Raw genomic sequence first — 26,793 nt, forward strand, 5'->3', positions numbered from 1 at the left:
AAGTTGATTTGGCTACTATTGCTGCTGAGTGCCCAATCTGCTGAGAAACAGAGGCTAATGCTGAGTAACCGTCCCCTTGGGGGGAATGACTGGCCAGGTGGTGGCAGTTTAATTGTAATGGTTCACCTCCATCATACTACAAGCAGCAATTTATCCTCATAGGAATATACAGATATTTTAAGTCAGATTTTCTTTCCTTACCAGAAGGTTTTCTCTCAGCATGACCATCTATGTACTTACAGAATGTCTCATCTATCCATTGCCAAGTTACTTCACAAAACAGTTGCCTTTGCACAAAGACATGAAAGTAAAGGAGATGAGGCAATGGTCTTGTGCTCGTTGAATTCACTAGTCTTAACCACAAGTTAAAAAAATGACTCACTGAATAGTAAATACCTTCTGAAGACTCAATTATGGCACAAATTGAGAAATAAAAGTCTTTGAGGTTAGAATGCTATCCTTGAAAATGAAGTATATAAATACAGTCAACAGCAAATATATATAGTGCCAAATCCCCACAGCCAAAGGCACTGGTCTATGAACCAGGGAGTAACCAATCTGCTTTTGCCATGGACTTGGGATCCATTATTTGGGTAGTCCTGGTGCCCAGGAAGAAATGAGAAAATATATTCATACATCTGTTAAATTGGATGCTAATGCTGCTCTGGCCATTTGAGGCTTTTCATGCCTCTGTAAATTGTCTTCCAAGAGGCAAAGAAAAGGATCAATGTACTGTTGAGTTGATTGATACCAATTGCAAATAAGAAATTGTATTAAGGGGAAAAAAGATGATCTCTGAAACCCAAGGAATTTATTGCCCCCCCACTCAATACTCCTTAGAGTATATTTCACAGTCAGTGAAAAACTGGGACAACACAATGAAGATAGGATCATCAAACATTTAAACCCAGTGTAATTGAAATTTTGGGATGCAACATTAGATAAAGAACTCCACCTGGCCAAGGTGTTGACAGATGGTAAGGGCAGGATGATGATGGAAGTATAAGTCTGAACTCAAGCCTCACAAATAACTATAGAAGTAGGTCTAAAACATCTCTATTTCCTGAAGCTCCTTACTTGATTTTTTCCTCCCTTTCTTTCCCTGCTAATTTATGTGAAGAGCATTGATGGTGACTAGCATTTTAGATTTCAGGTTGGAGTATACTAGAGTATATCTAAACCGGCATTACCTTGAAAAGTTAGTATAATAGATAGGGCTTTGTCCCCTATTTCTGCACAACTTCACCAGGAATTCTTCCCACACCTGCTCTCCATGTCTCTCCTTTCGAGTCTTACTGTACTAACCCGAAAGTACCTTTCAGGTACTTCCTGTACTACTGCACTAACGGCTTGAAATCCCTAGGGTATTACCCACTCCTCACTGGTTTCCTTGACCTGTCTCTATCTCTATACGTGGTCCCTTATTAATTCTCTTGAAAAACCCCAGTGCCCATCTACCTCTTACCATCTGAATAGTAAAGAAAACATGAGTTTTAGATATGCAGTCTAGTGAGTTTTTTAATACTTCATTCTGATTTAGAATTACCCAGCTGGTGGTGGCACAGCTGGACAAAAATGGGTCTCTCCCATAAGGACAAGGTCTTTGCTACATAGTACAGAATAGACCTGTGCTAAGTGTCCTACACTTGACCAAAAATGTCAATTCTATAGACACCTCCTCACATGGAAAAATTGTCAGATGTGGAGGCCCAGGGTGCCTAGGTGGTTCAGTCAGTTAAGCGTCTAACTCTTGATTGTGGCTCAGGTCATGATCTCAGGTTGTGAGATCTGGCTCTTCACTGGGCTCTGTGCTGAGCGTGGAGCCTACTTGGGATTCTCTTCCTCCCCCTCTGGCCCTACCTTACCCACCCTGCTCATGTATGTACTCTCTCTCTCTCAAAAAAAAAAAAAAAAAAAAAAAAAAAAAAAAAAAAAGAAAAGAAAAGAAAGGAAGGAAGGAAGAAATGTGGAGGCCCTGCCAGATGCAGAGTACACCAAGAAATCCTCTAAAGCAGTGATAAAAAGAGAACATAAAATAGAAACTTCCCAAAGGATATGAAAAAGCAATTCACAGAAGAGGAAACTCAAATTACCAGTCATAGAATTCCTAGCCCAAATGGACATTCAATATGCTATTTCTTTTTATGAGATCACATTATTAGTTAAAGTTTGTTTTCTATTTGGTATCATATTGAATATTCTGTCATTGATCAAAGCAATCAGAGATAAGCTGTAAGCCAATTCCAAACTTTATTCTATAAAGTCTTAAATTTTTGTCCTCTTAGTTCAGGACCATCATTCCACTATTTCAGACTGTAATCCTGTCTTAACAAATAGGACTTGTCCTATGCCAAGCAATTCTCTAAGTTATTCACATGTGAGAACTAATTTCATTTTTATACCTATCCTGTGAAGTCCATATTATTATTATTTCCATTGACAGATGAGCAAACTCTGTGTCCAAGATCAACTGGTGATTTAAGCTAAGATAGTAGGTCCCATGGTCCAGGGTCTTAACTACATTATGCTATCTCTAATTTGCAACTTGTTCCTGGCTTGAGCGGCATTCAGTCTATTTTAATCACCTTTTCCCACTTGTTTTGAGGCGCATAAACACTACCTCCTTCAAGTACGAGGGAAAATACAAAGTTGCTGATGGAAAATGTAAACTGTGGTCTAATCTAGTATGGATACCATGAAGAAAAGTAGCAGGTATTGGATTAATATATTTAATTGCAAAACAACAGATATAATCATTTAAAGCCAACATTCCCTTCCGTCTTTGAGTTTCCCCAATACTTGGGAAAGATTTAGAAAGACTTAATGGCAATGCGAGGGGAAATTTCAGGTTGGAATGAGAGCTCTGATCTAGCTACCTATTTAAGGAGTCAGAAACTGTGGCCTGCACAGGATTTCCTAGGGAGATGAGTAATGCAGACCAATGAAGGAGCACTTAGAACTCAACACTGAATACACGGAACTGGTAAAAGGATTTAGGCAGGAAACCAGGACCACAGGAATGCAGAGTTTCTCTTCTGAACAAAAGATGATTATACCTTAAGTACAAAAAGGTCAAAGGCCCTAAATGCTAGTACTTCACTTAGAAAACACTTTTCTCTCTCTTTAAAATATTCACAAGCTCTATTCAAATTGGCATAGGAGGGAGAAATTATGGAAAGAAGAAACACAAAACTGGGGTACCTGGTGGCTCAGTGGGTTAAGCCTCTGCCTTCGGCTCAGCTCATGATCTCGGGGTCCTGGGATCAAGGCCCACATCGGGTTCTCTGCTCAGTGGGGAGCCTGCTTCCCCCTCTCTCTCTGCCTGCCTCTCTGTCTACTTGTGATCTCTCTCTCTCTGTCAAATAAATAAATAAATAAATAAATAAATAAATAAATCTTTAAAAAAGAAAAGCAAGAAAGAAAAGAAACACAAAATTGTAGACTACAACTACTTTTTAAAGGTGTGTGGGAAATTTTTCCAGTGAAGATAGAAAAATCCTCCAGTAAAATAGAAGTTCCACAAGGGCCTTATTTATCTCATTCTTTTTTCTGTCCTTCTGTCCTCATTGCCTAGAACATTGTCTGGCCTCAGGAGATGCTCAATAAATATTTATTTGATAATTTAATTAACTAATTAATTAACAAATAAATGAACTAATGTTGACAGACCAAGACACACAATATATTTCTATTTCTTTCTTATACATAAATCCTAGCCATTTTTGGTTTAATTATCAGGATTATGTGAATGAAGATCATATTTTGACCCTAATGATCAGTCTGATCTCAGCTAATTAAAATGTTTTTAGAGACACCAGACTTTTGTTTTCTTGCTGAGAGTTCTGTTGTTTCTTTCTCCAAGCCCAATGCATATACCTTCTTTATGCCTCATCAGTTTTGGGTCTATTTTAGTTTAAACCTAAGCATTTCACAAATAGAACTCTCTTTCTCTCTCTCTCTCTCTCTTTCTCTCTCTCTTTCACCACCTACTAATTAATGAGGACTGGGCTCTTAGTCATTTCAGAGAAAAAGTAACCATCAATCAATTCAAAGATGCATGTGTTTATTTGTTGAAATCTCTGGTTTCTCCTGCCAAGGCCTCCACTCTACCAAATGCCTCTTTCAGCTCACACTGTTCAGAGAGAGCGAGAAAGCCTGCAGGAGCCAATGAGCACTTAAGAAGTCATTCATCTGCCCATGTAAATGAAAAACTGAAGCCTTTCAGAGCAGTCATTGAAAACACTTTGGAGTCAGCACATAAATACATCTGAAACTGTCTTCTCTAAACCCCAAAGCCACAGATTCAAAGCATATACTAATATACCAAAGCTGTATACTAGAGTTCATTTGTAGTATTATAATAAGCAATGTATTGACTATTCTTCCTATCAGCAGTGTCCTGGCAAGCCAAAAGTAAGCCCACCGAGTAAGGACTCATTCATTTTTGTTAATGCAGCTTCTAATAAGATAGTAAATGAGTTAATGTGGCCATTATAAGTGGTACAGTACCTGGAAAAGAGCAGCACTCCAGGAATAGGGATTTTCTCTTCCTCCTTTCCCTCTCCCATTTAAATATAACAAAAATCCCTGCTTAAATTTTAAAATTAATTATACATGATTGACATTGAAAATCAATGTTTTTGTTCCTTTTGATTTTCTTTTTGGTTTGGGGGGCCAAATTTATTATCAGAATTAAATTAATGTAGGCTGGTTAAATGTTATCTGGATATTAAGACAAATGTCCTACTTAATTAGACTGTTTGAATGGGAGAAGGAAAAGAATATTAATTTGTCATCCTTTCTTTCCAGCTAACATGCATTAATTTTAAATTTACACTAACAACTCCAACATCTACTGGTATTGCATCGTCTCTAGTAAATTTCTTTTCTATTTATTTTCCTTCAAATTCTCCACACCTTTGCTTAGGTCTCCATGTGATTTGAAACCTGACAGCTGTCTCTATTTTCCATTTAAAAAGGCATGGGGACCTGAGGTATAATTCCAGTCTCCAACATCTAATTAACAACCCTCTTCTACAGACTATATACTAAACAGACTTACATTTCATGATTTTTAAAAAGATTTCTAGGCACTCTATCATCTGTATGATTTTTGTGAGAATGTTTGTTCTTTTGACTCTTTTACTAATTAGCCAGTATTTATTTATAAGCCTCAGAAAGATTGAGTAATTCTTTAACTACTGGTCTTCTTTCCTTAACACAGGCATTAGGCCAATTAGGACTCTGAGGAGGTTATGTGGAAAGTGTAGAAACTGGATAGAAGAAGCGACTTGAATGATTCCAACAGTCCTTAGTAAGATACTATAAGACATTTTTGTTAAACTGAGCTCATGTCTCCATTTCTTGATCTCAATGTCTGTACACAAGATGTCTAAACCATCATACTCCAAGCCATATTTCCCTGAAGTAAAACACTACTATGTAACATCTGGAGGAAAACTTGGAAGAGCATGATACAAAACTAAAATTCCACCAGGGAATATGCCGAAGAGCACTAAAAGTTCTGCACTTCAAAGTTTCCTCCCATTTGGAATCTTAGAGGCTATCTGCATATAAACACGCACACACAAAGACCTTGAGTCAATTTCTTCTCAGGGAAATCAGATTTTCTTTTTCTTTCTTACTTTCTTTCAGATTATTTATTTATTTATCCATTTGAGAGAGAGAGAGAGAGAGAGAGAATGAGCAAGAGCACAAGCAGAGAGGGTCCAAGGGAGAGGGAGCAGCAGACTTCCTGCTGAGCAGGGTGCCAGGTGAGACCCCAGGATCTTTACGGGAGCCAAAGGCAGATGCCTAAGGACTAAGCCATCTAAGTGTCCCTCAGGGAAAAAAGTGTCAATTAAATAGAAATCCTGCCGATTCAACCTTTTCTTCCTCCTTTTTCAAGAGAGTGATTGTGGTGAAATCCTAGATCAGAACAGAAGTATCTTGAAGCAGAATCTACACTAGCACTTATTTTTAACCTTTATACTTAGAAAACAGTTTCGGATAAAAGTTAGCCATAAGAGAAGTAAAGTCTATCTACAAATTATTGATGATTTGTTGCTATAGTTGGCCCCATACCGGTAAATTTCTTAAAATTCTTGAAGTTTAGTTCCAGAATAATAAAGTTAATGAGTTTGGAGAAGTAGGCTCCAGCTGCTGTTTTTTTAGTTTTTATAATTATCCTCAACTACAGAATTAAAAAAAGAAGAAAAGAATGTGTAATACTATAATGTGATAAAAAGAATCTGAGATGCCATAGAAACTGAAAACAAAATCCTTCTCGGGAAAAACCTTGTGTTTATTTAGAAGGAAGATATCTAAGCCAAAATAATACGCCAGTTGTGATGGAAAGGACTGCCTGCCTTAAACAAAAGGCAGTGGGGGAAAAAAAAAAAAAAAGGCAGTGGGGAAGTTACTCCAGACAGGAAATGGTAAAGGATTTGAGATTCTGAAGAAAAAGTCTGAGTAAACAAATAAAGGACCCAGTGAGAAGGAACACAGGCTTGTCAAAAAGAAGATAATGGAAGACACCAAGGGTGGTATGATAGAAATGAGAGTTTAGAAAATATACAAATATTTAATGAGGCAAAGCTTATGGTATGGGAGTCACCTTCTCCTCTGCAGAATCTTCACTTACATCTATATTGTTCAATTAAGGTGTTGAGTGGATTTGCAATGAATATGAAAATATCCCTATCCAGTTTTGTAAGGAAGGAAAATCCACCTATGCGTGTGCAAAAACCTGGGGCTGAGAGAAAAGCTTTAATCTGGGACACAGTGAAATTAAAGTTATCTAATTAATGGTCATAGTGTCATCTACCCTTGACATATTAATTGATCTTTATTATATAATTCCTCTATATAATATTTAAACTTTCCCTAGGCTGCCCATTGTAGTCAAAAAAATTAAATCCTGTAACACTAAATTTGTTATTGAGAATAGTGGTTACATATACACTGCTTTTAGGCAACCAGTTTAAGCAGTGGACACCTGAGTAAAGTACAAAGGCCCACAGTCACCCCCTCACCCTTGGTTGAATATAAATAAGCCCATTAGGAGAGCCATTTCAAAATATCCATAAGCCCTAGCTAAGCAGAGCATTATTTAAGTCCAGGTACAAGTACAAATAAAGGCAAACTTCATACCATCCCCTACCCCTTCACCTTGCCCCTTAACTGCAACCCCCAAACCCTGCCTCATGGTAGACAGACTTTCCTTTGCTGTCCTGTCTGTTGTTCCCTTGCAGTGTATTCAATAAACTTCTGTCTCCTTTGCTTTGCTCTGCCCTGCCCTACTCTGTAGGCCTCCACTAGAAGGAGTGGACCCACACCTATCACCAAGTTGAGTCAAACAATACCTTGGAGCTCAGATATGTTTAGGTAATGTAAACTATGAAAAGACTTTATGTCTTATTATGATACATGATTTTTTAGTATGGATGTCAAGGAAGTATGAAACATATTCCCATTTTACATGGTGCTCTCAATCACAAATTTTTATGGAACAAATTTGTATCTATGGACATAATATTGCCAGAGAGGATGTTATTTTTTAAATCATAAAAATGGATATTAAGACTGATAACTCACTTTTTTCCAAAGATATGCCTATACAATTAAGTGTATCTTTTTTTCTGTATCCAAAAATTACTGAAGGCCATAAAAATTATTTATTTTCTTAGACGCACATAGATTTTTTTTAATAAAAAAATACCTGAAACACAAGAAAAAACAGAAAGAAGGAAGGAGAGAGGGTGCAGGAGAGAGAGAGAAAGGAAGGAAGGAAGGAAGGAAGCTGAATGCTTACTGGCATCTCTCTCAATCTCGTTTTAGTAACTAATGTTATTGTTTATTTTTAAAAATCTTATTTTTGTTAATAAGTCTTCTTGGAAGAATTCTTTTTTTTTTCCAAAAGCATGTCTCAAGATCAAACTAAAAACACTGTTGTATTAATCAGCTTTACAAAGTTAATGGAATTCTAAATAAAATTAACTATTAAAGGGGACTGTTGTTGTTTTTTAAGATTTTATTTATTTATTTATGTGATAAAGAGATAGAGAGTAGAAATAGGTGGAGCAGCAGGCAGAGGGAGAGGGAGAAGCAGGCTCTCCACCAAGCAGGGAGCCCAGTGCAGGACCGAATCCCAGGACCCTGGGAGCCCAAAGCAGGACTCAATCCCGGGACCGTGGGATCCTGACCTGAGCTGAAGGCAACCACTTAACCAATTGAGTCATGCAGGTGCCCCCAAAAGAGGATTGCTCTAAGTGAAAAGCTACTACTGTGGTTAATGGACTTGAACTGTATTTATGTTCCTGTTATTGAAGTGCATATGAGTGGGCACACCACACACACACACACACACACACCTCAATGTCTTTCCCTTTCATTTTTCACCTTTTCCTTCTTTTAAAAATGAATAAGATGATGACTAAAACATGGAGGTTAATAATATAATCCAAGTCAAGCATATTTTTTATACGGAAAACTGAGATAACTAAGAATAACTAAGACAGCGTTCATACATTTCAATTATCTGGATTTGTTCTCAATTTTTATTTTATCATGCAGAGATGGAGAAAAAAATACATAAAGACACTGTAGAATCTCTGGGCCACTGATCTCATCTCTTCTTTATTTCCTGGAGAAATGCTGGCATTAGAAGTTGTTCCTTTTTCTGCATTAATTGCTTATTTATAATGTGCCAACAAGTCTCTTCTTACACTTCATATGGGAAAAAATACAAAATAAGTACTGTGCAAAAAACTTGGCAAATAAGGCAAAGAAGCTATTTGTTGGCTTTTTTCCCCAGTTTCTCAGATAGGAACTGAATTAAAATCACATTTTTACACTAATAGTTCATCAGAACTTCAAAGTAAATAAAGATTTATAAAAGTGAATATTCACAAGTTAAATAAATTAGATTTTACATTCATTTAAGGAAACTATTAAATGCTATTTGGATGTATAAATAGAAGTTCTTAACTTCCTTGATGTTACAACAACAACAATAATCTTTAAATATAGCTTTGGAAATAATCTTTAAATATAGCTTTGGAAAAATAGAAAGTCAAAGGAAATAGCAAATACATTTCCTGATAACTTAAAATAGGTATCAATGAGTAGAAGAGATGGACCATATCTAAATATAAGTTGAAATAAATTTAAAATCAGTTAGAAAGAAAGAAAAATATTAAAAATTATGGGAGACATACTTTCTTAGAAACAAATTTATCAGTCTTCAGTGTTTCAATTAATGATACTTCTATTAAGAGTCAATTATGTGCCACAATTAAACAAACAAACAAACAAACAACAAAAAAACCGGTGAGACTTTCAGGAGCAGTGAAAGAATACAATGCATTAAGAAAAAAAATATTATCACCCTAATTTATGTTGCTCTGACAAGTGTTTTTAATTCTCCCTTATGTTAAGACATCTATGGGCAAATGAGAGTACTTTGAAAAGCTAGCAAATAAGCTGGTATGGGAAACTATTTCACATGAAAAATCTGAAGGAACTGAACATAGAGCCTGGAGAAGAGAAAACTCAGGCAAATGCCAGGGGAAAAAGAGCAAATTTCTCTATGTGTTAAAAGCATTGTTTATTGAAAGAAGAGCCCCATTTGTTCTGACTATCTCAAAAAAGGACATCTGGGCTACATATAAAGAAATACTTTCTAAAAGTCAAAACTGTATCATTATGGAAGAGGTTGCCATATTAGTCAGGTCTCTTGCTCACAAGTGGGAAAACAAACTCAAAAAAAGGAAGGATAAAGGGGGAATTTATCGACCTATACACTCAAGACAGCTTTGAGCATAGTACAATCAGAGGTTCAGAAAGTGTCCCTATGCTCTTGGTTTCTGAGCTTTCATCTCTTTTTTGCTTGGTTTCTTTATTAAGTGACTTCTTGATATAGGAGAACTGAAAGAGCCACTGGAAGAACCTGGCTTAACAGAGCTTGAAATTACAGAGTAAAGAAAGCAGCCTTCTCTCTCCCATCTTCCTCTTGTGAGTTATAGGAGAACTGTAATTGGGTCTGCTTGGCTCCCAAGGTAGTTAACTTGTTAGACCTATCATTATAGACAATGGAGGATGGATGCTATGAGAGACCTACCTTGGGTCTCATGTGTACTCCACGATTGACATCAGCAGAATCACGCTAAGCAGAAGAGAGGAGAGTAGGTAAGCTATGTAGGCCAACACAAAGAGGAAAAGAAAAATGAAAGAAAGAAAAGAACCAAACCAAACCAAACCAAGGCAAACTACAATAATATGCACCACAACTACTTGGGAAGGTAATGAATTTCTCATCACTGATTATGTTTGAGCAAAAGCTAAATAACAACTTGTAAGTGATAAAAGGCCATATCTCCCCTTATCAACTGTGGAGCCCTGAGCAAGTCATTTCTCAATTTTCTCATTCAGTCAACAAATAATCATTTAGCATATACAATATGGTAGGCCATGAAGACACATGGTGTACAAGACGGATAAAGTGCCTGCCCTGGAGGATATTACAATCTATGGTCCCTAATCTGTGTAAGAGATTATATTTATAAAACAATATTATTGTAGAAACTGACAATCATAAAATAACATATGTATGTAATATATCAAAGAGCACAAATAAAATAGCTAATATTTGGCCTGGGAAAAGTAGAAGGGGATTAAAAACAAACTTCATTCAAAAGGAATTTGATCTACATATACCACATACAGCTGTATGTATATATATATGTATATATATATATATGTATGTATATATATATGTATATATATGTGTATATATATATACACACACACACACACACACACATTCCAACTCCACTGTAAGCCTGTGATCCAATCCAAAATGAATTATCCCATCCAGTAAATATTAAGGGGAAAAAAACCCTCAGGGTGTTTTTTTCAGCCTAGGGGATACAGGAGAAATTTAAGGAACAGATCATCCCATGAGTCATAAACACTGTGCCACTGCTTCTGAGACAAGAGTCTGAGTGAGGTCCATAGCAGCTTGATCCCAGGGCTCTATGAGCTAGCCCAAAAAAGGGTAACTTTTTAGAGTAACCAGAATACCTCAGCACCCAGCCTTCTAGGATGCCAATGGTACAGGCCTGCTAAGCTAAAACTGAAAGGACATGAAACAACCTTGGGAAGGGTGCGTAACCCCATCAACAGACTCAGTTTAAAGGTGCTGACAGTAACAGTGTCTTATCCAGGAATGTGTCATCAGTGCCTGGGCATAGCGCCAAACACATCTTCTGTGTGAATGCTGCCATTAGTGGAACACACTCTAATTCTAACTATACCTTTTTTGGGAAGATCTTAGTATGAGTCATGGTCACTTCATCTTTCTAAGCTTCGACTTCCTAATCTGAAGATGAAGTAAAAGTGAGTGTAAACTCACTTATAAATTCTTTAAAAAAAAAAAAAAAACTAACTAATTGAATTTACAGGATAAATACTGGAATATTGCTTTCCTGCAACTAATTTCTAATGGTGGCCTGAGATATAATTTTTTTGTCTTAAGTGAGTGCCAGTTTCCCCCATTGAAATCTATCTACTCAATGAAGACCATCTAAGACGTAAGAATTTACTGTTAGCCTATAGGACTCAAATGTTTTTTTAATTCATTTTGAATTTTAAAATGTGGTCAGATACTGTTTTTGAGGAGTGGGGAGTGAGGTTACTGGGCAATGTAAAAAATAAAGTTGCTCACCACCATCTTAGATTTTATCCTGGTTATATCACTCACATTCTTTCTCAGACACATGTATGATTAGTGACAGCCCCACATGTACGATAGGAAGTAGCAGGACTAAGAGAAATCTCTAAATGAGAGGTACTTACTTCAGCCTAGCTTCCAAATGTTCTGAGTTGAAAGGTCTGTTTGGACCAGCATTAGATTCTGCCCACATAAGACCCTTTACAACTTTAAATCAGACACTGAAACTCAAAAGTGGAATTTCCTTCTTGCTCCAAAATATTAATGTCATATCTTCATCACAAGAATAAAGCAAAAATAACCTAAAGAAATTTCATTCCATCTTAAATAGGCAAATAGGATATAGAAATTTTGTCTAGCTAATCCAAAATGAAAAGTCTGGAAGGAAATGCCAAAACATCTATCTCAAAGGAGACATTTAAATTGAGCGAGGAATTCCATCCCTAGGTAATGAACAATGCTTTGGTATTGAAACACCAATGATGTGGAAATGCCTTTTATTTTTCCAGTTTTGAAGACAAAATAGGCTTCTGAGTCCAAGAATTTTTTTTTTTTTTGAAATAGTATGTGCTCTATGGGTACTGTTGATTAATGGAGTAGAAGGTGAATTTTGGTTTTTTATTTTAAATTTTGTTTTAATTCCCAAGTTTTCATTATTGCATGCTTCAGTCATTTGGCAATGACAGGATCAGATGTCTTCTTAAAGGTCGGCTTATTCTTTCCCTGTTGGTATTAATCTCCAATACAATTTTTTCTGATGAGAAGGATGAAAGGGTATGTGTGTCTTGTGTATGTCTGTATATGTGTGTCTATCTTTCATTTTGTTCTGAGGAAAACAAAAGAGCAGGCTCTCTTTTGATCTGAGTCTTTATAGCTCAGATATTTCCAATTAAGTGACCCTGCTTCTTTTTTTTGACAGTGAGAGCCTATTACCTCGTGGTTGTGTTTACCAACATTTCTCCTTACACAGCACACATGAAGCAAACAAGGCTGCCTCTGGATAGAGGTGATTGGCTCCCAAGGAGTTCTTCTCAGGGAGCATCAGCAACTTTAGCAACTCAGCTATTAGTAACTCCCTTCAAAGAGTTGAAGGGCAGTCTTTGGCAACAATTCTGCTGAAAAGAACAGCTAATTTTTCTATATCACTTTACAAGCTTGCATTTTCCTTCTCATTTAAAAATATATTAATTGGCAATACATCTGGAATGAAGTTCTGTATGATTTAGTGTTGATTTAGTGTTGTTTCCTCCAAATACAAATTACTTGACTTGGGTGGGTTCCTCCCTGCACACTGGAGGATCTCTCTGGTGGCACTGTCTCTGATAGTGTTCTGTCTGATATCTTTTTGCTGCGTTATTTTATAATCAAGAGGGCTCTAGTAAACAAATAGGCAGCTCACAAGTAAAGAACCAGTATCTTACAGATTTACAAAATTCCTTTCAAAATTCAAGAATCTAGGCTTTAAAAGGAAAATGTAAAATTAGGCAATTTTGACCAAAGAAACAGCATTTTGACGTCAAAGACATATAGGGATAGGCATAGTTGTAACAGGAAAGAATTCATGTTTGGTGAACGTGGCTGGCCTCTACCTAGTGCTCCGAGGACTTCCCTTTTTGCAGGGGACTGTGAGCAGAGGCCACCAGAAGACTTTCTGAAGAGTGGGTTGGTGAGGATGGGACATTTCTTGGGGAGCATTATGGCTGACTCTCACAGGAGTTTTCCCTTTTTAAAGTTTTGGTTTGTGTGCAATAGTGATTTCAGAGGGCTTACAAGAAGAAAAGGGAGCAAACTAATCAATAAGCCTGCTTATTCCTCACTTGCTTTTACGGCTTCTCAACATAGTATTGGGAGCAATAGATTTAGTAAGTCTGAATTTAGTATACAAGAAGATCTCTTCCTAAAGCATGCTAGTTAGTATCCGAATCTTTTGAGAGAAATATTCCTTTTATACCTCTGAAGGGAAAATATGAACCTATAAAAATGAGGATGTGCTTTCCCATGGCTTGGTTCTCACTTGCTTTCCCACTCTTTCATTTTCAAAATGACATAAAAGTCAACAATTCAATTGATTTTATTTATAAGTCATATGATACTATCTTGGTTCACTTCTCAAAGAGAAACAGCTAAATCACACTTTTCAAAGTTGATTTTTATGGTTTAAGGGTTTGTGAAAGTTCTCGCTGAAGTTTTCTTTTTCTTCTTTGTTTTGTTTTGTTTGCGTTTAAGTGATTTTGCCATAACTTGGTTTCATTGCTTCCCTGAGGGAAATGATGTCCTTATATTTTAAAGATGCTGATCAAAAGCTTGGAATCCTTTCTTTTGTTATTTTCCAGCTGACTGTTTCCAGAAATAGATTATAACCCCACAATGAACACTCAACCGCCTCTATTTTTGTTTTCAAATTAGACTACTGCTTTAATTAAAAAAACCATTTAACCATGATCATAGAATTTTGACTAAAAAGATATATAAACATTAAAATGCTAATGGTAAGTACTCATGCCTTATAGAATTTGAAAAACAAAAATTCTATTACACGCATAAACACAGAGTTGGAGAGAAATAGAATTGAAATAAATAGCTTCTGTCACTATTAATGGGAAAAGAAAATTTTAATTAGGAATTATTTGAAAATCTTATCAGAAATTATTTAGCTAACGTTTATTTAAAATACATAAAACTGGAGACAAAAACAGTTCTCATCCTAGCTCTTTGAAACTACCAACTTTGAAGAGAAAATTCCAATGGTGTTCTTCAGGTGTGACAATAGACTCAATTGTTTATTATGATTCAAACAGAACCTAATTCACTAGGCTATCTAAAAAGGCAACATTTTTTATATATATTCAGCAAAATTTATGTGCAATTACTAAATAATTAGCAAATTTTCCCTTCACATGGCATCTGCACATATGTATGCAATGTATACATATGGATGTAAGCAGAATGAAAGCCATCTCTGTGTATTTATAAAGTTCCTTTTTAGTGAATCCAAGTTTAATAAAAAGTCATCTGCAGCAAGATATTTGGAAGAAACCATATAAAAATCAAAGGGTTTTATTTTCTCAGGTGCTTTCACTGGCAAGAAAAAAAGCTCTTTCTAAATGCTCAGAGATATAAAGGAAAGGGTCAGAAAGAGCTTAAGTAATCCCCAACCTCTGATAATACCATCAAGAACTGTAACTCTCCTAAAAATGCTGCTAATATAATTGACAAAAGCTGGCTGTACTCACTGAACTGCTCAGAATATGGCTCTTCTTATTTTCTAACATTGAAATATGAAAACAAAAATATTGTGAAATGTACGGGATGGAATATCACTCCGTCAGTGGGCTCTACTGGGTTGAAATTTCTGGAGACTATTATGGTATTCTTGCCAACTTTGGACCCCCTTCGTGAACCACTTGTTTTTCCTCATTTTTATTATTGCCTTGGTTTTCAGGGTTCCCCCCCCCCTCCAGCTAATACGTGAGTGCTTCCTAATATTTTCAGATTGTCCCTTCTATCCCCTAATAATTCTCCAGCCAGTCTAATCATGATCAGCTACGATTGAGATTGTTATTCATTTACAGTTACATCAAGGAAAGCCTGCTTGTTTTGCCTATTTAGGGGCATGATTTAAAATTTATAATAATTTATCAATTCCCTAGCTAGAGCATTGGATTTCACCCTCCTGACCAAAAATCACTGCATCTAATGTAGTCTGCAAAGACAGCATTTGTCCTTTTGAATCATACTGGGCTTTCTCAGAAATGTCCTTTCATTGCACAGACATTTCCTTTACTAAAATGACTGGCTCATTGCAGCTAAACACACCCATATGGCCTGCCCCAAAGGCTGCCTTTAATAAACTGGCCAAATAAAACACTGAGAATGTCTGAAGAGGAAGAACACTAATGAGTACTTTTTAGAAAATGACTAGAATGTGGTTTTATTGAAAACTACAGTGCTAAAAAGAGGGAGAGATACAGAGAAAAACTATGCATAGGCAAAGGTGGCCAAATTTCCATAGAGATACTTATTTACCTCATTAATCCATTCTTTCCTTTCATAGTAACTTTTATCTGGATTATATTACCACTAAAAATAAAGACAATTTCTGTCTCTCTTGTAGGTAGCTATGGCATTTGACTAAGTTCTGGCTAATGGTGTTATCTGCAAATCAAAGCTGAGAGACATGTCCTAGCAGTCCCCCTTCTTCCACACTCCTACCTGAAAAGTGGATGGGGTCAACCGGAAGGCACTCAGTTTCTGACAAATAAATAGAACACTATTTAGGATGAAGAAAACACCAGAGACACGCTGTAGCTACATGATGATGAAATCTCCTGGGTCACTGGCAACCAAATGGAATTGCTCTACTACAACTTTTACATGAAAGAAATGAAACTGTTTTGCTTAAGATGCTGTTATTTTTGGGTGAATGCTCCAAGCAGCTGAAGCTATGTGCTACTTCTTCCCATGAACAGCCAAGTTTCATATGGTAGCTTTTAGATGAGAGTCACCACACACATAGTTCTGATAATCTTATGTTTTTATTGTTCTAAGGAATGACTTAAACTTTTTGCTACACCATCTGGACCTTAATGCCGAACTCTCTGAAGTCATTGCTCTTGTGCTACCCACTGGGTCCTATTACTGGTATCCATAAGGTACAAGGAGTGGAAATGGGCCTGGGGGAGAGGCGAGGTGCTGGATCAAGGTCAGTTTACAGATACAATTATAAAATCAGGATTAGACATATGACCGTGTTTTACCAGGAACAAAAGCTTTGGTCTCTTGAATTAAAGCCTGATTCAGGGCTCATTCTCCTGCTGTTTTTCCCTTCTTATGTATAAAGAACTGTCAGAAACCAAATATCAAATTTACACATCTGAACAATTTTTCTAGTTTTCCCCTTTTCTTATTCTGTATTTCTCCTTGTCAACTCTTTATTTAAGAAACTATCAGCTGAACCTCTCTCCCACTTAAAAATTTGTCCCATGATTCAAAGTGGCCCTTTCCAAGTCTGAAACTTCTCTCACTTCATCTTTTGGGGAATGAGACAAATGGTAGTTATCACTCTATTCTTATTAATCTCTTGAACGCACACCTACCTCTATTGTTGTCTTATGAAGGATCAGTGTTTCATTGTCAATAGTGTTCTATTTATTTGTCAGAAACTGAGTGCCTTTTAGGTTGATTCTTCATGAGGCATTCAAGTGAAGCAGCATTTTATAGAATAATGGTGTCTAACTGTTCATTCAAAGGTCTACTAGTCCAACCTCACAACTAGTACAAAAAACTTTTGTAACTAGATGCCTGCTGTGTTTGAGTGAATTACTTAACCTCTATGAACCTTGGGTTCTCATCTATAAGTGCAAATAAATTTCTACATTATACAGTTAGCACTGCTTCAATAATAGTAGTAATAACACCAGTGAAATTATTGGTTGATGTTGCTATTGTGTTGTTAATAAAGTTTAGTCTCTTCTTGGTGCCTTTAAATAAAGTCTCCTCATCTAAGAAATTAAAGTATTTTAGTTACTCTCTGGGTTAAAAGAAAAATTCCTTCTCTGTAATTTTAACCATCTGTCCTGAACTTTCAAACAGGGCTTGAAGATTGAATTTATTCTGTCCACATGATCCTGATTCTTCTCAACAAAACTTTTTATTCCTCAGGCTGAACATTCCTGGTGATTCTAACATTCTCAGACATGATAGAGACTCGAGTCTTTTTCATGAAGCTCACTTTTCCCCTCTTGGTAATCTATGTTTTGTGTCCCTCTCAAAGTATAATACACAGACTCAAAGCAGACAGTTGAAGCGGTGACCTGACTTGCACTTTTTGATGGAGAACAGTGAGGAAACACATGCACTCTTTCAAAAGAATAAAACTTTCAGAGGAAAGTTTTATTTAAGGTAGGGATTCCTTTATCCAAGCTTTCTTCCCCAAACTTTGCTCCCCACTTCTATTTCATTTGGGTTTAACTACTTTGGTATGATTCAGATATGATTACTGAACAATCAAAGGACCAGTATTTGTTTGTAGGTAGATTCAGTCATATATGAGTTGGGTAAACTTGGATAATCCCTCATTTTTATCATTTGCAAAATTCCTGCCTTGCCTATCCTACTGAATTAATCCAAGATTCAAATGAAAATAGGGACAAAAAAGCACCATATATTGTATAGTGTTGACAATAGTAACAAAATTTTTCTTTCCACGTCATTTTTTTTCTTTTTCTTTTTTTTTTTTAAAGATTTTATTTATTTACCTGACAGAGATAGAGATCACAAGTAGGCAGAGGCAGGCAGAGAGAGAGGGGAAGCAGGCTCCCCACCAAGGAGAGAGCCCGACGCAGGGCTCAATCCCAGGACCCCGAGACCATGACCTGAGCCGAAGCAGAGGCCCAACCCACTGAGCCACCCAGCTGCCCCCAACATTATTTTCCATCCTTTCTGTTTTATTGTTCATAAAATGGGAATTAAAATACAGAATTATTTAAGGACTATTATATGTGCAGTTAATGTTTGTGTAATAGTATAACATGGTTTCTCGCATAGATGGGTCAATAAATGTGAAATTTTATTTTAGAGTTGAAAGATTCTGGCTCTCAAAATGACATAGGCATTGTACCCATTTGCATGACTACAAGTCATTTTCCAATTATCCTCTGTGGAAGTTTTAAGAGGGTGAGACACTAATCTGAAAATAGGTCACTTGAAACCTACTCTCTTGCATGACAGAAGAGTCAGATTCACCAAATTGTTTCCTTGAAATGAATGATCAAAGTAATTTTCTCCTTCTCTGTTCATTAATAATCACTGTTCCTTAAAGTCTCACATATGCACAAATCCATAAGAAAAATCCATTAAAATATAATCTATTACCCTTAGGTAGAAAGAGTGAGACAATACTTATCAAAGAGCACTTCATATATGTGTTGCTGGACTGAGCACTATCAAGCAACACTTTGATTCTCCAAAAGAGATAATTCACCCATCCTGTTCAAAGAGCTTGCTCTTGCAATGGTAGCTCAACCTGGATGAACTTAACCGCCTAACCTAAATGAAGAGCTCGCTATATCTCCTGACCTCTTTCTAAGTATATAGAGAGAAGACAGCCATATAAATTCACACTCTGTCAAATTTTGGTATCCAGTATCACTTGCATTCTTTTGGTCTCTGGCCAAAAGAATTCCCCATATTATCCATTTATAGTTATTTAAAGTCTTTAAAAATACTTTATTTTTGGCACGGTAAAAACAGATTTTTAATTAAACTTATAGGATTCTTCCATCATGCACTGCTTCAAATTCTGAGCTGTAACAGAAAAATGTTATTGGGAAAAAAATTTAGAAACCAAGTTAACCTGAACCACTTCAGCTTTAACCACAATGGAAAGTAGCATTTACTCTTATTCATTTATTAAATATAATGTGACCACAAGCTGCATCTGTTCTTAAAAATGTCCAACTGTCACCTAAAACTTCTCTCATTCTCCTCCTTCTCTCTAAATAGTAACAATCTTATAACTGCTTCAGAGGGAAAAAAACAATGTCATCACTTCAAAACACACTCAAATACCGATTTCAAAATAGTCTTCCTCATTTATTTATTCATCCTTTTCTTCAAAGGGTACTTTAGACATTTATCAGACATTTATTGAGAATCTGGACACTTTAGGAGGTAACAAAATAAGTATTTCTCAATCCCAAATACAAAATGAAGGAGCTTAAAATCTATTACTAAGGAGCTATGTTCTTCCAGAAGAAGGTCTTAATGTACACATGATCAATATACAATATGGAAAGCACTGAGTATCAGTAAGAGAATATAGTTCAAGTCACTATAGAAGAGCAGAAAATTCAAAGATCTTAGCTAGCCTCAGAGATACTGTGTAATTTGTTTCCCAGTTAGATCTATGATTTGGGAACATAGACATGGGAAAGGAGAGATTTTCCAGGTAACAGGAAGAACTTGAACAAGAAATGGAAATAGAAAATTACATTAAATGTGCATATATTACAATTAGTATAATTAACCTCACTTTATATTTATTTAGAGGAATTAGGAGGAAAATGAGACCGCAAATTTTAAAAAGAAAGATTTGAGTCTTTGTCAAACTAAGCTCTGTATCTTTTATCTATTTGGAATAGTAAGCCATTGGGGGTTTTCTGGTAGGCAGGAGGCTTTAGGAACATTAATCAGAGAGTTATGTCTTGAATGAACTGGAAAGGAAAACTGCAGTAAGAGATAGCTTGGATATTCATTGCAATGATCTAAATAAGCAAAGGGAGTCTGAAAGAGGCAGTAGGAATGGAGTAGAGGAGTTAGATGTCCACAAGAAAAATAATATAGGAGTGCCTGGGTGGCTCCGTCACTTAAATGTCCATCCGAATTTTGATTTTGGCTCAGGTCATGATCTCAGGGTCATGAGATTGAGCCCTGAGTTGGGCTTTGCTGGGCATGGGGCCTACTTAAAATTCTCTCTCTCCCTCTGCTCTTCCCCACCCACTCTCTCTCTCTCTCTCAAAATTAAAAAAAAGGACAGAAACACATATTGTAAGAAACAATGAATCTCAAATACTCAATGTGTGCATGATTTTTCAGTCAAACCATTGATGGAGAATTGTTTCAGGTTTAATTTTGCTTTTTGTTTGTTTGTCTGGTTGGTTGGTTTTTTTCCAGGTTTAATTTTGGACTTAACATTGTATTTGAATACCAAAAACTAAAATAAGTAAAACCTAGACATAAATTGATAAAACATAATAAAAATACCAAATTACTTATTTAAAACAATACAAAATTAAGTATTCTATTCTTCACAAACACTATGCTTCCCTGATTTCTATTCTCTTTTATTTTTGTAAAAACAATGTAGGATTTCTTGTGCATTTAACTATGAATGATGAAAAGTCCACATTCAGCCTCATTTATATGTGTAACACTCATATTTAAAATAATTCCTCAATCATACTTCAAGCAAAACTATAAAGAAGCAACCTCCCACACGTTCATCAAAGGCTTGACAAAGCAAATTTCATTGGAGAGTTCCTTCCAGAAGGAGGGCAGTAATATAGAATTTCCTGACTATGGTGATCTTCAGTGCCAGGGCTGAGAAGCAAATGGATGGCTTTTTCTATACTTGGCAAGGCTCAGAAAAATAAGAGTCAAAGAAGGAAAATTGGGGGTAAAACAGAAAGAGAGTACAAAAAATTATATTAGAAAATATTGGTGCTTAGATTCTGAATACATACACCTGCTTATAAAATAAGCATACATTTTTTTTGTAAAATTTAGATTTATATATAAATGTAAGTTATTATAATTATAGACCTATAGAATTATAAAAATTGAAATGCAGAAGTGACCTTACAGGCTCTGTATAATAACTTTATTTTGTGGACAAGCTGCTGCTGAGCACAGCTAAGACTCCATCTCTTCTCCCTCTGTCTAGTTTTCTTGTGAACACCAGCATCATTAAAATAAACCTCATTTCTACAGTACAATAGTCTTTGTTTTATAGAAAGAGCAAACAGGATTTGAATATGAACTAATCCTCTGAGATTTGGAGATTAAGCCCATTTCATGACTATATCCATCATCAATGTCCCTAATGACTCAACAGCTACCCTCTCTGTTGGCTACTGTAGAGTTTTCATGGTTCTGACTCTGCTCTCCTCCCTTCCCTTATGCACTGCTCAAATGGCATCTGATTTGGGTCTGGAGATTTGACAGCCCTGTAGCAAGGGTCTTTGCCACAGTTTATAAGTATGTAAGCTGTTAATTTACTAGATCAAAGAATGGAAAAAGCCATAGGCCATATCCCTAATGTTCCTCATCAAAAGCAAGTACATAAGAATGGAGTATGTGATTCGAAAACAGCACAAACAGCAATTATTTCATTAAAGCATTATGAATTAACAAAACAGATGCAGTAGAGAACTTCCCTTCAGGAATAAAGAAAACCCACATGAGTTCAAACACCTAAGACAGAAATAAATATAAATGTTATTTAGAACTAAAAAAGGCACTTGAAGAAAGATTTGTTCTAAGAGCATTTATCTAAAATTAGGTGAAAATGTCTTTTGGTTATTCATTACTAACTAAAATGTATCTATACCCTTCTTAGTTACTGAAATTCTTCGAAAATAAATCATTTTTAGAAACATAATGTTTTTGTATTATTTACAATTTTCGACATCATCAAGAATAGCATATTTAGATAATGACAACTGTGTCTGATTATGATATTTTTTGCCATACTAGGTGACATCATTATATAAATTAGACTTGATGTGTGATTATTGTTAAGTTCTTTTCTTTTCTCCCATCTTATTTCTGTTTAAACAACTGTGGAAGGGCAAAATGAAAATGTGTAAACAGTTTATTCAAGAACACTTGTAGGAAATTTTTCTTAATGTTGGCTACATTTTTTTTTTCATTTTCCCCATGCAATACAAGAGTGATGTTGGATAAAGAACTACATATGTCAGTATTATTTTAGCCATAATGCCTGTAGGTGTAATTAGATTTTCTTGCTTGAAATCGTTATTATGTGAGTTCGTGGCATGGCACTGCTGTGAGCAATCATCACAGAATGTCTACAATAGTTTCATAATGAGACACATATTTATATTAACACAATATTTTATTTTCCAATTGAAGTCACAGTCTCCTTTTTCAGATCTATGGTCTGAAAAAGTTCAAACGTTCTCCAAAAATCCTGGATGATCCTATGACACACTGTTATATGGTAATAACAGATTTTTAAATTTTCCTCAATAAGGGCATATTTTTTTGTAAGTGTTCATAAGTAATCAGTGTATACCATGATTAAGTGTGACTAGGAGACAGCCAGGATTGTTAAAAAAAAAAAAGAAGCAAAAAAAGTGAAATATATAAATAATATCCAGATATATATATATATATATATATGCAGAAATTTTCATCATAATTAGATGAGCAAATAATGCAGTTTTTTTTTTTATTTCTTTTCAGCATAACAGTATTCATTGTTTTTGTACCACACCCAGTGCTCCATGCAATATGTGCCCTCCCTAATACCCACCACCTGGTACCCCCAACCTCCCACCCCCCACCCCTTCAAAACCCTCAGGTTGTTTTTCAGAGTCCATAGTCTCTCATGGTTCACTTCCCCTTCCAATTTCCCTCAACTCCCTTCTCCTCTCCATCTCCCCATGTCCTCCATGTTATTTCTTATGCTCCACTCAAATAAGTGAAACCATATGATAACTGACTCTCTCTGCTTGACTTATTTCACTCAGCATAATCTCTTCCAGTCCCGTCCATGTTGCTACAAAACTTGGGTATTCATCCTTTCTGATGGAGGCATAATACTCCATAGTGTATATGGACCACATCTTCCTTATCCATTCGTCCATTGAAGGGCATCTTGGTTTCTTTCCACAGTTTGGCGACCGTGGCCATTGCTACTATGAACACTGGGGTACAGATGGCCCTTCTTTTCACTACATCTGTATCTTTGCGGTAAATACCCAGGAGTAAAGCAGTTGGTTTTAAATTTGTAAAGAGTTAAGATATGTTTTACTTAGTATAGCAAATGTCAGAGATATCTGATTCAAATATTGCCTGCATCCCCTACTGGCTATATAATTTAAAATTCTTAATCTCTCTTAAAAATACCTTTTCTGGGGTATCTAGGAAGCTAGATCAGTTTAGTGCCTGTCTTTGGCTCAGGTCATGATCCCAGGCTCCTGAAATCAAGCCACACATCCGGCTCCCTCTTCAACCAGGAATCTGCTTCTCCCTTCTCCCTCTGCCCTTACCAGCCCCACGGTCATGCTCACTCTATCTCTCTCTCAAATAAATAAATATCTTTTTAAAAATAGGTTTTTCTGTAAACAAATATCTCTTTCATAGAATTCATATTCAGTATATAAAAAATAGCATATTCTCCTCTCCATTCCATCCTGTTGCTCTGAACAACAGTTAAAGTTCTTATCAGTTTAAATAAACTTTAAATAAATTTCTTTTTATTTATCTATTTATTTATTTTTATTAACATATAATGTATTATTTCAGGAGTACAGGTCTGTGAATCAACAGTCTTACATCATTCACAGCAATCACCATAGCACATACACTCCTCAATGTCCATAACCGAGCCATCATATTCTTCCCCTGCCATCCCCCAGCAACCCTCAGTTTGTTTCATGAGATTAAGAGTCTCTTATGGTTTTTCTCCCTCCCCAGTCCCATCATGTTTCATTTTTTTCCCTCCCTACTCCCCACGACTGCCCACCCTGCCTCTCAAATTCCTCACATGAGAGAGATCATATGATGATTGTCTTTCTCTGATTGACTTATTTTGCTCAGCATAATACCCTCTAGTTACATCCAAATTGTTGCAAATGACAAGATGTCAGTGTTTTTGATGGCTGCATAGTATTCCTGTGTGTGTGTGTGTGTGTGTGTGTGTGTGTGTACCACATTTTCTTTATCTATTCATCTGTTTATGGACATCTAGGCTCTTTCCATAGTTGGTTATTGTGAACATTGCTGCTATAGATTTCTTCATAACTGTTAAGTCCTGACTTCCCTTTTCTTAGAGCATTAACTTTAGAAAGCTTAGAGCTGTGGATTTTTCTCTGTCTCCTTGATATGTAAATCTTTTTCCAGTCTCTTGACAGTTTTACATCCCTTTCTCAAGGACATGGGAGCCATTCCTTTGAAATGTAATCATTAAGAAAGATAGGGAGACTTCCAGGACCAGCTCCACATATAAAGAGCTTAGTCCTTATGCTTCTCGTAGGAGGAGAGAGAAAAGAACCATTTAGAAATACTCCAGAGTACTCTGTTCTTTCTTTTTTTCAAAGAGTTTCTTTATTTATTTGAGATAGAGAGAGTGAGAGAGAATGTTAGAGGGGAGAAGGTCAGAGGGAGAAGCAGACACCTTGTGGAGCTGGGAGCCAGATGTAGAACTCAACCCCGGGACTCCAGAATCATGACCTAAGCCGAAGGCAGTCACTTAACCAACTGAGCCACACAGGCACCCCCAGAGCACTCTGTTCTTAACAAGAGTTGACCTCAGAAAAAAATGGTTAACCAGAGGCTAACCTGTTTGGATATAATCAGAGTTCAGCGGACCTGAGAGAAGTAAATAACCAATTCCAGCCATCCTATCCCACCTATACATGCTGAAAAGGATGGAAATATTTGGAAATTTAAAGTTTTACAGCAGTTTTTCTTGCCTGGTACATCATGTTGATTTATCAGGAAAAATCACAAGGTATATCAAATGGCAGAAAATATAATTTGAAGAGACAGAATAAACATCAGAACCAGACATGGAAAGGACATTGGAATTAACAAGCCAGGAATTTAAAACTATAATTATTATGCTAAGGGCTCTAATGGATACTGCAGGCATGCAGGTGTAGGGGCTAAGGATAGGCCACCTCAAGTTGGTACACTTTGGCATAAACAGTTTGAGTTAAAATCAGTCAAACCTCATCAGATTCAAGAAAAGTTCTTAATCTCCTCCTCAACTGTCTATCTGTACCAGGAAGAGAGCTATTAACAGAAATTCCTCTTTCCCTAAAAAACTTAGATGCATAATAGGACAATCTTTGTCTTCTAAACATCTCTCATCTTCCTGGTACCAATCCTTCTCCCCTTTGCTCAGACATGCTATTCCTCTATACCTCAGACATGCTCAGATCCCTATTCCTCTCCTTGGCTCATCTAAGGATCATGTTGCCTCACTGTCTTTGAAATTTCCATGTCTGTGTGGATTCCCTTCTATGTATGCTATTAAATTTAATTTTTCCCTGTTAATCTGTCTCATGTCTATTTGATTTTAAGTCCAGCTAAAGGACCTTGAAGGGTAGAGAAAATTCTTCCACCCAAACACAAAACAGATGGGCAATGTAAGCACAGAGATGGGAATCTTAAGAATAAAAAAAAGAAATGTTAGAAATAAAAAACACTGTAACATAAATAAAGAACGCCTTTGATGAGCCAATTAGTAGACTGGACACAGCTAAAGAAAGAATCTCTTGGCTTGAGGATATCTCAAAAGGAACCTCCAAAACTAAAAGCAAAGATAATAAAGGCTGAAACAAACAGACAAAAAAATCAGAGCAGAATATGTAAGAACTATGGGACAACTACTAAGCGTTGAGCAAATGCATAATGGGAATGCCAAGAGAAGAGAGAAAGGAACAGAAGAAAATTTGAAACAATAATGACTGAGAATTTTCCAAAATTAATGTCAGACACCAAACCAGAGGTCCAAAAAGCTCAGAGAACACCAAGCAGAATAAATGCAAAAAGAATTACACGTAGGCATATCATATTCAAACTACAGAAAACCAGAGATAAAGAAAAAATACTGAAAAAAGCCATAAGAAAAAGCACTTTACCAATAAAAGAATAAAGACAAAAATTACATTTGACTTCTCAGAAACCATGCAAACAAGGCAGTAGAGGTAAATATTTAAAGAGTTGAGAAAAAGAAATACTAGAATTTGGACCCTAAGAAATTATCCTTTAAAAGTGAAGGAAAAATACAGACTTTCAAACAAAAAATAAAGACTATCTGTTGCCAGTTGACCTGTCATACAAGAAATATTTAAAAAAAAGGTATTTGGTTTTGGTTTCCTTCTTTCTTTCTTTCTTTCTTTCTTTCTTTCTTTCTTTCTTTTTAGAGAGGGAGAAAGAGAGAGAGAAGGTGGAGGAGGGACAGAGGGAGAGGGAGAAAGAATCTCAAGCAGGCTCCATACCCAGTGGAACCTGATGCCAGGCTCAATTTCATAACCCTGAGATCACAGAGTCAGAGACTTAATGGCCTGAGCTACTTACACACCCCTAAAAAAAGTTTTTAAGAGAAAATAAAAATGACATAGGTCAGAAACAAATATATATATATATATATATATATATATATATATATATATATATATTATTTGAAGAGTTTAAAAGGGATAAATGAAGATAAAAGGAAAACTCGTTTTTCTCATTCTTAACTGATCTAACAAAAAATCGCTAGTTCAAGATAGTAATAACAAAAGAGATATTTAATAGTATATGCT

The sequence above is a fragment of the Mustela lutreola genome, chromosome 13 (assembly GCF_030435805.1).
Source record: "Mustela lutreola isolate mMusLut2 chromosome 13, mMusLut2.pri, whole genome shotgun sequence".
Taxonomy (NCBI): Eukaryota; Metazoa; Chordata; class Mammalia; order Carnivora; family Mustelidae; genus Mustela; species Mustela lutreola.